This window comes from Marmota monax, unplaced genomic scaffold, assembly GCF_021218885.2.
Source record: "Marmota monax isolate L192 unplaced genomic scaffold, Marmota_monax_Labrador192_F-V1.1 WCK01_AAM20220418_F8-fsc00097, whole genome shotgun sequence".
In the NCBI taxonomy this organism is placed as follows: domain Eukaryota; kingdom Metazoa; phylum Chordata; class Mammalia; order Rodentia; family Sciuridae; genus Marmota; species Marmota monax.
This window is the reverse complement of record NW_026694162.1, coordinates 6,392,055-6,408,211: the sequence shown is the minus strand read 5'-3', so window position 1 is coordinate 6,408,211 and position 16,157 is coordinate 6,392,055. Positions and strand designations below refer to the sequence as shown.

General features: G+C 40.0%; 1 protein-coding gene across 1 annotated transcript in view; it reads right to left on the bottom strand.

Moving 5' to 3' along the window:
- The window catches only part of Spock1 (SPARC (osteonectin), cwcv and kazal like domains proteoglycan 1), a 515,785-nt gene that overhangs the window by 41,743 nt on the left and 457,885 nt on the right, over positions 1-16,157 (bottom strand). The gene's annotated exons all lie outside the window — the stretch shown is intronic.

Sequence of the window (16,157 nt, the reverse complement as noted above, 5' to 3'; positions counted from 1 at the left end):
GAGGAGGAGGAGGAGGAGGAGGAGATTCTAATAAATACCAAAGAAAATCAAAACTAGATATCATTTCATAAACATCAGGTTGGTAACAATGAAAACAAACAACAAACATCCAGAAAGTGAATTTTGGTGAGGAATGCAAACGTTCATATCCTAGGAAAGTATAAAAGGGAACAACATCTGTGGAACAGAATTTGGCTTTTATAATAAAATCAAAAACAAGCATTTGTTATACCTCATCAATTTCAATGCAAGATATGTGCCCTGAGAATAAGTTTGTGCATGTATACCTGGAGACATGTAAGTATTTAAATGTCATCACTGTTTTTTAGAGGAAGGGAAAAAATATAGAAAAGAGAAATGCCTGTCACAAAGCACGCTATGTTTACAATATTGAATACTATTTAGCAGTGAATATGAGTGAAATCCAGCTACCCACAGCAACATAGATAAATCTTGAGAATGTAGCATTTTCTGAAAGAATACAGTATGATTTTCCACTATGAAAATGTTCTAAAGCAAGCAAAACTAAACAAAATATCATTAAGAGATGAAGTATGTAGTAGAGCATAAAGAAAATTAATGTAGCAATAAACACAGGAATCAGGATAACAGTTACCTCAAATTAGAGAGGAAAAGAAACTGGGTCAGGAAGTGACATGAGGTGACTTTGAAGTTAATGGCAACCATCTCTTAATGTTGATAGTGTTCCCTGTCTTCTTACTATTTATTCCTTATACATGTTTCATGAATAAAAAATAATTTATACTAAAATTATTTATACTAAATAAAATAATTCCAACAAATTAAAAATAAATATGATGGTTAGAAGTGTTTATTCACTAAGGTACACCTGAGCCTAAACCAATTCACAATAATCTGGTAAAGGATGAGGAGGCAGCTCTCTGTGAACTATAGAACACCATGATGGACTTCAACTAACCATACTATGAATTTTTGTGGTTATGTTTAACATTCCTGGAATTACTCTAAATTGTTTATGCTTAGCTTGAGACAAAGAAGAAAATATTTTCTGTTGATTGATACTACTCAAGATGCATACTTGATTTTTGTTTGATACCCAGGATATCTCACTGGAAAAACAGCTGATATCAATGATGAATTGAAAGAGAAATATCTATGCTGACAGAAATATATGCTTGATGGAGAAGCTTCAGCTGTAAAAGAAAAGAATTGGGGGGGGGGGGAAATGACATGACAGACTGCATTTTCAAAATAGGACCAAAACATGCTTTTTCCTTGATGTAACTCACATAGGGAGGTGGAGTCTATTTCTCCCCCTTGAACTTGGACAGAGTTTTGTGATGAACAAACAATGGAAGGCATAATGACCTGTGGCTTCAAGTCTGACATTAAAAGTGATAAGCCTCCTCTCTTCCCCTCTCCACGCCTTTCTTCTCCCTTTCTCTCTCCCTCCTTCCACCTCCCCCCTGTACTCCCTCTCTACTCCCTCTATTTGTTTCTTTCTGGAAACTTGCTCCTGGAATCCAGCTGCCAAGCTGTGAGGAAGTGCAAGACAGACCACAGGTTGGTGTTTCCACTGACAGCCAGGATCAATGCTAACCCTTTTAACATGCTTTTAATATGACTCCAACCCCAGCTACCATCCAACTGCAACCACAGAGTCCCCAAGTGCAAACCACCCAACTGAACCCAGCCAACCCCAGGTACCATACCAGGTAATAACAATTGATAACAATTTGTTATTTTATGCCCCAAGCGGGTGTTTTGTTACACCACAGTAGGTAACTGGAACAAACTGTTTTTAAGCTCCCTTGAGGCAAGTAAAGGAACAATGATGGGGAATGTAAAACTTGTATCAGAACCTAGTATGTCAAACGTAACCCTTACACTAAATAGCTGTGTACCCCGATTTCTCTATGAGCTTCAACTTCTGTAAGTGAAAAGTTGTTGTGGATTAATATCACCTGAGGTGGTGCATGCCTATAATCCCAGTGGCTTGGGAGGCTGAGACAGGAGGATTGAGAGTTCAAACCCAGCCTTAGCAAAGATGAGGTGCTAAGCAACTCAATGAGACCCTGTCTCTAAATAAAATGCAAAAATAAGATTGGAAATGTGGCTCAGTGGTCCAGTGCACCTGAGTTCAATCACACACACACACACATCACACACAAAGTCACCTTAGACTTCTCCAGGCTTTTCAAACGTGGGGAATCTGATGTCACATAAAAATGTTTTGTGCAACGTTTACTGAAAACAATAGATGTTGATATTATTGGTGTTGGTAAATTTCATCTGGCTGGCTCCAGTTCTCTTCCAGATCTCCTCCATTCTCCTATGAGCCATGGGTAGAATTCCTCATTGCTTACTGGCCATTTCTGCTCCTCTCCTATGATGAATCATTTGATTCAACTTTTCTCTCACAGTTTTTTTTTTTTTTTTCTCCCATTCCTTGCCATTAGAACAGACAACAGCATAACACAGCGACCAAGAGCACAGACTCTGAAGCCTCAATGCTGAGTCTGAATTCTGGCTTGGCTTCTTACCAACTTTGCAATCTTGGGAAAATGGTATGTTTCCTGTGCCTCATTTCTCCTTAAGCATGGAATTAATAATAGTATCTACTTCAAAGGGCTATGGTGAGGATTACATTAAATGAATTAACATATATGGTGATCAGAACCGGTTCACAGGAGGACTTGGTAAGCCTTGAGAGCGCTTTCTCACTGAATTAGATGGAGGGAAGCAGCTTATTTTGGTAATGCTAAAAGTGGACCTCAGTAAAACAGAAGTCTGGCTTCACTTCCAGCCAGTCACCCATTGTAAAGCAGGTTTTGGCCAGAGGGCTGTGTTCCTCTACAGTGACATCTTGTTAAGAAACTAAGGTAACCATTGTTGAATAGCCAGGAGGGATAGATTTGCAGGCAGGGTTTGACAGACAAACTATTACTCTACTTTTAAAGTCTGTAACACATGAAATGTTCTCCAAAAGAACTGACATGGAAAGTGTGACTCACAAACCAGACAGGAGCTAGAAGAATGGTTTAGAAAATGGGAATCAAATTTTGCTACTGATGGAGAAAAGGTGCCATGAGGCAGGTCTCCTTTCATCCACGATGAGTGCTCAGACATGTTCAATACCCTCATTATCACAAGGGAGAAAAAAAATGCCAATTCCTTCTCATCCTAAGTGATGCTCTTTCTCTGTCCCTTCACCCTTTCTGCTCTCACAGAAAGGAATGAGAATGGAGCTGATTTAGCGCATTTAAGAGACTCCCCCACACCCAGTACGCTGAGTATCCTTAGCAAGAAATGCTTCTATGGCACAATGCAAATCAAGTTAGTAAAATTCACATAACCATAGCAGGTGATGGTGGTGAAATTGGATCTAATTAGCAAATGTCAATATAGTATTCTTTGCTAACTTTCACACTTGCATTCTCTGCTATTTCAGGATGTCTGCACAAGATTTTGTTAGTCATACATGCAACCTAACAGCTTGTACTTCCTATTAAGTCGCTTTATATTAATAAGGTAGCTTCTCTCTGAAATTAAAATGCCAAGCAGTTCCCTAAATGACAAGGAAGAAAACTCTGGCTTTTGACCAATGAAATTTAGCAGGGTAGGTACTGCTACCCCGATAAGGTTAGCACAGAATGAGAGAGTGCGGCCGAGGGTGACAAGTGTAATTAAAATTATGTTCGGCTGCTGATCTGCCAGACAGATAAATTCCATAAGCACCAAATTGCATCAGTTTACTGGGAAAAAAAAGTTACAATTGACTGCTCATTTCTTGTTAAGTACAACATTGATTTAAAGCTGGGATCCTGGAACTCAGCTGTGATTAATGAAATCTCACCAGGTTTTTGGAATAAAAGAAACACCAACCTTTGACCCATCAAAATATTTTAAGGTATTCATGCAGAACATGAGAGAAAATGCCTTGCTTACAGTTATCTACTTTACTGTTGCCCAACAATTTGAACACCTTAATCATAATCATGAAAACTAATTTCCGGTTGTGTAGAGCAAGTCCTAGGAAGGGATCCACCTGATGTGTAAGAAAAGTAGGAGGGCCAGGGAGCTAGAGAGAGAGAAAAAAAAAAAGGATGAATATCCACTCATCTCATATGTCAATCAACTCTACCATGCAGTTGATATAAGACTGGAGGAAACTACCATATAATCCAGCATTCCTATTTCTGGGCATTCAACCAAAAAATGGAAATCAGGATCTCAGAGAGAGCATTCTCATGTTCATTGCAGTACTGTTCACCATAGCCAAGATGTAGAAACTTCCTAAATGTCCACTGACAGATGAATGGATAAAGAAAACATGATATTAAGTTCTAGAGATCTGCTGTACCAACTACAGTAACCATATGTATTGGATACTCAAACTTCTGTCAAGAGGGCAGATCTCATCTGAAGTGTTCTTACCACACAGATGTATATATGACTGAAGGCATCCCAGGCGAGAGAAGGCCTGGAAAGGGCCTTCACAGCAAGCTGAACCACACTAGGGAAGAAACCCACACTTAAAGCATCTGCTACTATCACTTCTGCCCCTATCAGTGCTGTTGAATATTTGACATTTAATCTACAGTTATTTCATGAGCATATGTGATATTCCATGGACTGCTGTATTTACACAACAATAAGTAAAACAGAGATCCTATATTCAAAGACAAAGGGACAAAAAGACCAAGAGGAAATTCCAAAACTAAATGAAAAGTGCTACGAAGGTTAAGGAGACAACTGTTATCCCATTTTTCCAATTAAGACTTAAAGAGGTTAGAGTAGGCCAGAGATAGATAGAAACAAGGCTGCAGTCCATGTCTGCCTAAATCCAAACCCGTGATATTTCCACATTATCATGAGCTTCCTCCTAGCTGCAGGAGGGAGAAGAAACTAGGTAGAGTAGCTTGAGAAATGATACCCCCACTGAGGACTGCCTGGTCAAGGAAATTGGACTCAAAGACTACCCTATATGTTATAGTTTGGATCTGGAATGTCACCTAAGGATTCATGTGTTGAAGGCTTGGTCCTGAGCTGGTAGCATGATTGGGAGGCAGTAGAAACTTAAGGAGGTAGATCCTAGTTGAAAAAGGGGTAGGTCTTTGAGATAGCTGACTAATACTCTATATCAAACAGGCAAGAATGTTGCTGGTTAATTTAATCGGTCATCATAGATAAGGCCATGGGACCCCGATAATTGATCAAATATTATTCTAGATATTTCTGTGATGGTATCTTTTTAGACAAGATTAATATTTAAATCAGTAGACTAAATAAAGCAGATTATTCTCCATAATGTGGGTTGGCATCTAATTAGCATAAGACCTTATGAGGGGAAAAAAAAGACTTCTTACAAGGAAGAGGGGAGTTCTTTCAACAGACTGCCTTTGGACTTGAACTGTAGCATCAACTGTTCCCTGAATGCCATTCTCCATAATCTCATGAGACAACCCCTTAAAATCAATCTCCTTTTCCTCTTTCCTCCAACATCTTCCTCCTTATTAGTCTTGTTTCTCCTGGGACCCTCACTTACATGAGTATATTAAGATATAGAACTAGGAAACCTGTTCCAATAACCTTGAAAATCCAAGTGTGCTGGGAGCATAATTAACCCAAAGATACCTCACATGTGCTGGTCTGAGCTGCTGGGCCCAGGACCCATAAAGATTTATGGGGAATAAAGAAAAACAAGAAGACTGAATGGTTTGGTGGATTTTAAAGGTAATTCATCAATTCCTTTGATAGATATTTATTGAATGTCCATTGTAGAACTAGTAATCACCCCTGAAGCAATGCTGACCAGGAGAACTTTGTGGTTATGGAAATGTTTTGTATGATCAGAATCCAATATGGTAGGCATGAGTGGCTATTGAGCACTTGAAATGTGACTAGTGTGATCAAGTGATTGAATTTTTGGTTTGACTTAATTTTTATATATTTTAACAGGCTCAAAAATTTTAACACTGTATGTGGCTAGTGGTACAAGGGTATTTAATAGATCAGGTCTTTCCAGGTGTGGGGACATTCCTTCCACCAACCCAGGTAGAGCCAGAGAACTCATAAGCAATCTGTCTGGCTATAATCCCTCCTCCTGCCCCACTACTTATCACCCCTTTTGTTTTTTTCTTGCACAATACTAGCAGGGAGCTAAGTCTTAGTAGATACCTTGAGGCTGCTTTGCTAAAAGGCCTGCTGGGCAAGGAACTGAGGAGATGACGAAAGGGGAAAAAGGGAGAAGTGGAGTTCAGTGGTCAAAATAAACTTACTCACTCTCCAGTTCTTATTTCCTTCCAATTTCAGAAAGCCAATTTCTGAAATCAGCCAGAAATACAACAACTGAAAGGGAAGGGGCTTTCTGCCTTGGGCCACCCACTCCTCCTTGGCTCCTCTAAGTGAGAGCTATTCTCACACATCAGAGAATTTAGCTGTCAGAGTTGTGAATCTCCTCTGTGCGATGCAAACTGCTTTCTCAGGAAGAGAGGTGAAGGGCTGAAGAAGTGGCAATTACAGTGCAAGGGCACCTGTTCTCCAGCCATGTGAAACAGTAGGGAAATCATCTCAGCCAGATTTTCACTGGGCAAAATGTTATGTCCCAGAAGAAATGTAATTCGCACCACTACCAAATGCTGACTTAAATGACAGAATACAGAATGTGGCAGATAATGTTCCCTGGAAAAGGCTCCTTCTAGCATGGCAACATGAGTCTGGTAGCTTTGAATGTGCTAATAAATATGTTCTGTGGCTCCTTTGAGCAACAAGAAACCCTTCAGTTTTCTTCCAGCTCCCTGGAGACAAAGAAAGATTAAAAATATATATGTATTGCTGGACATATCATCCCTGTGAGTAGGGTTCATATCCCAAATCACTGCTTAAGGTAGGAAGTTTGCAGGTGGCTCATAGAGTAGAGAGATGAGCAAGACATGTATCTTCCACCTACAAACTCACTCCAAGGTGCTCCAGAATTGAGACTGGTCTTAAAGGGGTGAATGACAGAATCAATATGCAAGTGGACACATGCAAAATCCCGCACAGAGCTTTGATCCCAGATGACTTATTGGTAACTAACAGCACAGTTTAAAGACACCGAAATGACCAAACAGCTGATCTGTCAATAAGAAAAGGAAGTGATAAGTATGGAACCAAGAAGAAAATGACATCTTGACAGGCAAGAACTGGTAGTGTCCATCAAATAACTCCTTAAAGGTGATAGGACCGTGGTCCATGGATGCTCAACTAAGCAAGACTAATCCTTTAAGATGAGCAAATCACCAAGTTATAGTAGCTGGGAATAGGGGGCCTGGATTCCTATGACCAGCTAAGTCCTTTCCTTCAATCCCCTGCTCATTTAACAAGCACTACTAATCTGACCCTGGCAGGAACTCCCACTTCTCACCCCACCAAGGGAGAGAAGAACTGACCTATGCTCTGAGTATTCCAGTCTCTATCTATTTGACAACTGTCAAGACTTGATAGGCAACTTTGTTTATGGGTTTTACAATGGTCTCTTAAGAATTTGGCTAATTCCATCTCATCCCTGAGAGAGTGAGTCAGTCTCAATGTGAAAATAAAATCAAGTTTCAGGTCTGTAAAACTAAAATTAACAGATTCAAACTAATAATTTGTTGAAGTAAAAACTATTTTGCATGACCTTTTGTCATAATGAGCCAGCCAGACTCCCTTAATGATAAGCCCCTACTATTTTACCACTGATAATTATAATAGCTATTGTTTAATATCTACTCTGCCCCAGATACTTTAAATCGTCATCTTGACATTTTAAATAATCCTTATGCGGTAAGGTTTATTTGCCCATTTAAAACAACTGAGACCCAGAAAAGATAAGTAAGAAGCCTAAGAATTTTCAAGTGGAAGAGTTGAGATTGGGACCTTGAGTCTGCCTAGCTTCAAAGTCCTTGCCCACCTGACTCCAGCAGGGATTTTCAAACTTGTATAGGCAGAGGTCAACCATTATGCTAAGGGCAAGGTAGAGGCCAAGAAGAAAGTAAATTTATTAGCATCTACAGAAACATTCTATAGATGTTTGGCTTTGCTTTCTACAAACTGAATTTGACTTGTTTGATACTTCCCAAAGGAAGCATGAGAGAATAGATATGCACATAAGAAATAAGGTGAGATGGGCTACTCCTGCTACTTTGTGAACCCTGTGTACTTAATATGAGTCAAAAATGTACCCTTTCAAAGATGGACTTGTGTTCCAAAAACTTTCCTTTCGTGGATTAACATATCATGTTGTAAATTTTTCTCCTTTAGACTAAACTTATTGAGAACAGGAGCTAAAACCTAATACATAGCTTGGCACACTGGAAAATACATTGGGTAGAATGATGGATGAAGTAATGTTCTCTACTAGGGATAACAGCTATTAGCTCTTGGCCCTCTGACCATCTAACATTATGATTAATTTAGAATTTATTCAACCAAATTTGTTTCTCCACATATGATCAGTTCAAAGATCTGATCCAAGATGACTCAATACAGCTTAACTATTAGTGACCATGTCTCTATTCAATGCAAGAGATGTTTACTATGCCCTCTAAGTACCAAGGACATAAACAGGAATTTACAAAAGAACTATAGCTTGCCAAATAAAATAGAGAAAATGTTCAACCTCACTAGGGTTTCTGCAAATCTTCCCCAGAACTACAAATTAAAACAGGAATCAATTTCTGCAGAGGTCTAGCAAATAGGTAACATTTTTTTAAAAACTTGCATCTTTTGAAACAATGCTCAGGACTGAAAATGACTAACAAAGTGGGAGTATAAATTGGTATGGTATTTCTATTGGCAGATAAGTTGGCAGTTCAAAAGTATGAAAACACCTAGAATTATCTGTATTTCTGACCCATTATTTTATCACAACCATTTATCTTCAAGGCATATGTAAAATATATGTATAAAGATGTTTATGAGCAGGCATGATGGCATTTATTTGTAATCTCAGCTACTTGTGAGGCAGAGGCAGAGATATTTACACAAGTTCAAGGCCAGCCTGGGTAAATTAAGGAGACTCTGACTCAAAACAAAATTTTAAAAAAGGGCTGAGATGTTGCTCATTGGTAGAGTGTCCCTGGGTTCAATCCCAAGTATTACAAAAATTTAAAAAATTATGAAAGAATTATTTAGAATAGTCAAAAAATGTAAACCTAAACCTGGTAAATGATTAAATACTTAATATTACAATGTTATACTGCCATCAAAATTTAAAAATCCCCTCGCCCAATGCTGATCTGGGGAAATTTTTCTATTCCATTTCAAAGCACTAGCTATAAAGTCATTCAATATTTATTTATTTATTTTACTAAATGCCTTTGTTTGTTTTTATGTGGTGCTAGGATCGAATCCAATGTCTCACACTTGTGAGGCAAGTGCTCTACCACTGAGCTACAACTCCTGCCCTCAGTTTTGAATTTTAAAAAATTACTATTTTCTACCTTTTTATGTATTTACTCTTTGTTCAAATAATATCTCCTAAATATTCAATGACTACTATATATGAGTTTCTAATTATTTTCAAAATGGCATAAGCTTTGCAAATAAACGTGTGGGACTTTTTACCACTTTCTAACTCTCTCTTTACTTCCCACAGTCCTAACTTAGAAAGAGAAGAAATCACTTGCCCAATGCTTTCTGTTTACTAAAAGTGAGCCAGATCTCATGCCCTGGTACGTCATTTCAGGAGTAGAATTCTTCCCATTACACTTATATTCTGTCAGTCAGGCAATTCTTTGGATCCTGAGTTGAACTTCTCAGAGTCACCATAATTGACTTTCAGATCAGCAAATGTAATTATGCCATTTCTCTCTATGTAAATACTCCCCAATGGGAAAACATATAGCAGCTACTTTTTAAAAAAAAAAAATCTAATTCTTCCAAAAGAGATTTTTAAAATGATAATATGTTAAACTAATGAAGAGTATTGTTTTATAAGTGTTTTCCCTTAGAATCATGAAAGCACGTTCTTTATTGTAAATTATACATGGCATAATTGCCAAGAAAGCCCATGTTTGGGGTCTAATTTCAAAAACATTCCATTTGAAAGCATTTCCTTTAATAAACACAAAACCCTACCAGCCACCACTGTGGAGCTATCAGAAATAACAAACCCTATTTTTAAACAGCAAATACATCTCAGGGAGAAAATATCAAATACACAAAGCCCAAGTTTTATCCCTGCAAAACTCCTTTCATCATAATCCTGAAGTCAGGAATTAAGAGGGTGGTAAAAATGACAGTCGGGGGAATAATGAACAAATGTACAGAGTATGAGTCTCACTCATGGGTGAACTGTCAAAGGGTAGTTTAGAATATAACAATATATATCATTGTATTCCACAGGCAAGAGGGCCATTATTTTTAACTTTCTCCATATCTGTCTATCTCCTTAGACACACTATAAAAACTTTGAACTACATGATACAAGATAGGAAATCAATAAATATTTGCTGAGTACCTGTGAGTCAAACAAGAAAGATGTCCCACTAAAAACAACATTTCTACCGACAGTGCATAAGAGTCACTTTTTCTCCACATCCTCACCAGTTATTATGGTTTAAATATGAGGTATTCTCCAAAAGCTCATGGCACAACAGAGGTGAAATGATTGGGTTATGAAAGCTGTAACCTAATCAGTGAATTGACCCAATGATATGGATTAACTGTGTGGAAGCTATAAGCAGGTACGATGTGGCTGGAGGAAGTAGGTCACTGGGGACTTGATTTTTTTTTTGGAGGGGGTGTATTTTGTCTCTGTTGAATGAAGCTCTCTCTCAGCTTCCTGGTTGCCATGTCTGAGTTTCCTCTGCCATGTTCTTCTGCCTCACCTCAGGTACAGAGCTATTAAAATGGCTGACCATAGATTAAACCTCTAAAACTGTGAGCCAAAATAAACTTTTACTCTGCTAAGTTGTTCTTGTCAGGTCTTTGGGTCATAGAAATGCAAAAAGTTGACTATAACAAAAATTGGTACCAAGAAGTGGGGTTGTTGCTGTGACAAATGTGGCCCTGTAGCTCAGAAGCCTTTGTTGCTGGTTTGTGAGATTAGTTTTAAAAAGGTTAGAGATAAAAGCCAGAAAAGCTTTAGAATGTTGTAAGCAGAGCTTAATGGGCCATTCTGGTGGGAGCTCAATAAAACAGAATGTAGATAGGACTGTGAACAGTAAAGACTGGGTTTATTAGGTTTCAGAGAAGAAGGAGGCCTCTGTTGAAAATTACACTAGAAGCCAATGATGTTATGTTCTGGCAAAAAAGTTGTCTACATTTAGCTCATGTCCTGATATTCTCTTTGACACTAAATTTAGCCCATCTCCTGATACTTTCTGATGGACTGATAAATCTGGTAGAGGCAATATTAAGGCTGCACAACATTCAGGCAGTAGCATCAGTATTGCTGGCACCTTTTAGCCAACTTTACTGTAATAAACAGGTGCAGAGAGTAAAGAAAGATTTGAAAATCTTGATTTCAGCCAGCAAAGTGTCAGTAAAACAGGGCTCAGGAAGGTTTGGTTTTTTTTTTTAAAGGGCTTATAACCATTAAAGAGATGCTAAGTGATTTGCACAGGGATAATAGGAAAGATGACTTGAGAACACCTATGACTCAAGGGTATAAAAGTAAAAATTCCTTTAAGAAGTGACCATGGGGGGCACTCTGCTTTCACACGGGAGCCTAGAAAGTTCTTTCACCTCAGCCACTCAGAGGCTGCTGCAGCCATGGTCCCAGGAGGTTTGGCTACTGCTCAAGATGGTAGTACACCTTGGCATTGACCATGTTGCGCTGGTTCTTCAGGAATGCAAGATACTGGAGTTAGGAAATCATAGAGGCTTCCACTGAGATTTCAAAGAAAGACCCGGGAGGCCAGGCAAAGTGTCTCTGGGTTAGAATCCCACAGGCAACCCCTGATAAGGCAATGTATGAAGATGTGAGAAGAAAGTCAAAGCTGCAGTGGAAAATGGACCCCCAAGATCAAAAGATACCAGTGACTGGAACATCTGACAAGGAAAACTGCAAGAAGCAGGCAGAGACAAGTGAGAGAGAGAGGCTGTAAGGCCGTAGGGGCAGAGTTACACAAGCTCTTTGAAGAGAACATCATAATGCCATGTACCCCAGATGCTGGACATCAAGTTTCCTAACCTATTTATTTGTCCAACTGGATTTCAGTCTTGCTTTAGTTCCATTCCTTCTTCCCCCCATTGCTCCCTTATGGATTGGAAATATTTACTCTGTGCCATAATATATTGGGTATTTGGAGCTTACTTTTGTTCTTTACATGGAAACACATCCATGAGTTTACCTTGAGTCTCAGATGAGATTTTGGACTTTGATTTTTAGGGAGTGCTGGAACTGTTAAGAACATGGGGACTCTTGGAAATGGACTAAAGGTACTTTGCATTGTGAGATGGTCATGATCTTTGGGGGACCAGGGGAGGAATGCTGTAATTTTGATATGAAGTGACTCCCAAAAGCTCATGTGTGAGACAATGCAAGAATGTTCAGAGGTGAATTGATTATGAGAGTTGTGGCTAATTCAAATACTGGGTGGTAGCTGCAGGCAGGGAGGTTGTGAATGGAGGAAGTAGGTCACTGGGTACCTAACTTTGGGTTTTATATTTTGTCCCTGGTGAGTGAAGTTCTCTCTCTGCTTCCCAGCTGTTGTGAACTGAATAACTCTCCTTCACCACACCCATCAGCTATGACGTTCTGTCTCACCACAGGCTCTCAGTTTTTGGAGCCAGCTATCAGTAGATTGAACCTCTGAAACTGTGAGCTAAAATAACCTTTTCTTCTTTTACGTTGTTCTTGTCAGGTGTTTTGGTCACAGCGAGAAAAATCTGACTAAACACTAGTATTAGTTATTTTGTTTGTTTGGTAATAGTGATTCTGTCAGGTGTGAGATAGTATCTCACTGTAGTTTATATTTGAATTTCCCTGGTAGCTAAAGATAATGAGCTTTTTTTTTTTTCATGTACTTGTTGGCCATCTGTATTTCTTCTTTTGAGAAGTCTCTATTCAGATCATCTGCCCATTTTAAAATCAGATTACTTGTTCTTCTATTGTTAAGGTTTTTAAGTTCCTTATATAAAGAACAGCCATTATGATGAACAGTGTGTAAATTCTTCAAAGAACTAAAAATAGAACTATGATATGATCCAGCTACCTCACTTCTGAGTATATATCAGAAGGAAATAAAATAAGCATACCAAAGAGAACTGGATACCCATGTTTCTTATAACAATATTCACAATAGCTAAGAGAGGAAATCAGCCTAAGTGCTCATCCCCAATTGAACAGATAAAGAAAATGTGATATAAGTATATAATGGAATATTATTCAGTCATAAAGAAGAATGAAATCCTGTTGTTTTCAGCAAAATGTATGGAATTGGAAGACTTCACATTATGTGAAATAAACCAGACAGAAAGACAAATACTTCATATTCTTTCTCATATTTGGAAGATAAAACAAAAAGTTGACCTGAATAAAGAATAGTGATTACTGAAGGTTGGGAAAGAGGTCTGGGGTATATAAAAGAAGGTTAGATTCAATCAGCATAAACTGTCTATATGTGCAGAAACACCACACAATATCTTAACCCCATTGATATGTGCAGTTAACACATCTTAATCAAAAGTAAAATAATTATTTTTTAAAAAATGGTTAAAAATATATATAATGTTTCATAAGAGAAATCCATTAGTTTGGTTGGTTTGTGGTTTGACAAAAAGAAGCCTTGTTCCAAGCTTTGGGAACTATGTAGCTAGAGTCACACCAAATTCAGGAGATAAAGGTAATGAACATGGTTATGTCCAAACGGAGGCACAATAATTCCCAAAGCAGTGGTTTTAAAACACTAATGTGGAATTGGGGGCCAGGGGAGTAGGAGGAAAAAAAGAAAAGGCAGGAAGGCTGTGGGCAGGCTGCTGCATCAAGAGCTGGAGGTCACGATGGCAGGAAAAAGCCTGACACTTCCCTAATGAGCAGAGGTCATGCACTAGCCCAGTGCTGAGAACAACAGCACGAGTGAGAAGGACCCAGGGAAGGAGAAATTGGCACAATCAATGGGGAGATCCTGAAATCAGCTAGGAAGGAGGGAGAAGGGGTCTCAGAAGGGACAAGGTGGTCAGCACCCTCAGATTCTACCAAGAGGTCATAGAGAAAGAAGTGTGGGCAAGCAGCCCAGGGACTCAGTCCCCAGGACTGCTGTGGTAGGAGCAGGCAGAGAACCAAAAGATTCTACGCAGTGAAGGAAGTCGGGGGGGTTAGAAGGTGTTCGAGATGGCTGAGGACAGGACAAGTACAGAGGGAGGGGCAGCAAGAAAGAGGAAGATGGGCGTCCATCGGGATGCAGGTTCCTCTTCCTGTTCCTCAGAAGGAAGGTTGGAGGATCTTCACTGCCTCATTGTAGCCAAGTCAGAAGCAGGTCCACCTGCTAGAGGGCTGAGGGCAGCCAGAGAAGATGCAAGTCTTCATTTATGCTTGGCAGGACTGCAGAGGGCCCAGGTGAGGTCACCCGGGCCAAGCAGTTGAACAAGGGTCCAGAGAGTCAGGAGTTATTAATTCCTTCAAGGGAGCTACGGATCTGTGTGAAGCAAGAGGATAGAGCAACTAGTGATCCCAAAGAGGGGGGCTCCAGGCCAGGGTGCTGCATCCTGGAGTGGAGGGAAAGCCAGGGGAGCTGGAACACTGTGGGGCCACAGTGTCAGCCAGGGGCTGAACTCCACAGAGGACACTGGAGAGCAGTAGATGGACATGCCACGTGCCCGGAGTTTGCACGCCTTTGCATTTGCTGCCATACTGGAGGATCTTCCCTCACTCGCCCTCCTTGAATCGAATCCATCTATTCCTCCTTCCCTGGTACCCACCCTGCGTGCTCTCTTAAAGTCCTCCAATGTAAGAAGGTGCCTCCCTACTTGTAACCTCAATCTAGCTTTTTTCCTCAGCCTTGCGGATCCCTACAAATCCTTCCAACTTCAGATCTGATCCAAGATGACTTCCTAATGAAGCCCTCCTTCCATGATCCAGCCCAGATAAAATCAAGGCCCACACTGCTCGTCTCTCTCATGGCATATTGTGCTTAATCTTCAGGCAGCCTCTTAATATGCTTATCACACTCCTAATCATGTACTAGGTTTTATAATTGCACCATAAATGTCCATGTCTACCATTATACTATAAGCTCAACAGGGGAGGAGACCTTTTATTTTTCACTATTTTCTCCTCTCCTAGCATGATGGCTGGCCGGAGCAGGCACTCAGGATGTCTTTGCCAAATAGCAGGTGAACAAGTTGTCTTTAATTATTCCCATGCCATGCTCTCTCCTGCATTGGAGGACAGACGCTGGGGGCAAGACTGTGTCAGACATCTGTGGTTCAGGACCTAGCACACAGTAGGTCTCTATCACCAAGGAGTGCTTGGCCTAGGAGAAGAACAAGGCTTTTCCATAAGGGGTGAAGAACATGGCAAGGATACCCTGTATAGGGCTGAGAGGCAATCTCCACACCATTCAGAATCAATGGAAGAAACTTCTTGTCATTGGTGAGAACTTAGCAGGTGCCACATTCAGTATAGGCACTTTACCAGGATGATCTCAGGGAGCTCCTCACAATACCCCTAAGTGAGCCAAGAAGATGGGGTTCTCCATGAAAGGGCTGTAGATCCCCACACACAGCTCTCTGTTGGCAGGACCCATTGCATTGATGGTAACAATGACAACAGGTAGCATGATTGTGCACTTACTATAATCCAAGCCCAGCGTTGAACATTTTGTAGGCATCGTCTTGCAGCTTTGTCAACTCCTGAAAGCTGAGTGTTATCATTATATCTATTTTACGGCTAGGAGAATTGATATTGGCTCTGAAAGGTTAAATGATTTGTCCAGTCACAAAGCTAGGAGGTAACAGAATAAGGCATGAAACCCAGGTCTGTGGAACTCCAGGGAAAATATTAGGCTACAGTTTAGGAAATATTCCATCCACAGAGAAGCCACATAGTGATGACAGATCAATAGCTGAGAAAGGGCACTGTGGATCTGGCATCAGGGGCAAGGCTGGCCTGGGCAGTGGACATGGATGACATCAGCTGTCCTTTCCAGCTGACAAACCCTGCTTGGGAAGAAAGAGGAGAGCACAAAATGCTATGTGCAGGT